Here is a 372-nt window from a genome sequence, read left to right on the forward strand (position 1 = left end):
TATACTGTACTTACAGTGTGTATTTCGAAAGTTGCAGCATCCCCAGGATTTCAAGCCACGAGCCGCCACTGGAAAGGACAGATGGATGGACACACGAATGTCATGTTTTACATGATGCATCTAATTATGTGACAATTGTGCGAACATCACCGAACCATTTAGTCACAAGTCAAAACGACTGCGATTTCTATGAACCAATGAATCAAAGCACGAGCTGTGACATCCATTCTACTACCAATGAGAACTCGTTGGAAAGACAATTGAAAATGCACATCACCGAATCAGAGGAAGTGCATCTAAGACGACTAGAACTTACAATTTTCTGAAAAGCTTATTTATTTGTGAGTCCCGTTTGTGTACATTATACTAAGC

Source organism: Typopeltis vanoorti, chromosome 6 (genome assembly GCF_054136105.1).
Source record: "Typopeltis vanoorti isolate ZY-2024b chromosome 6, IOZ_Tvanoo_1.0, whole genome shotgun sequence".
Taxonomy (NCBI): Eukaryota; Metazoa; Arthropoda; class Arachnida; order Uropygi; family Thelyphonidae; genus Typopeltis; species Typopeltis vanoorti.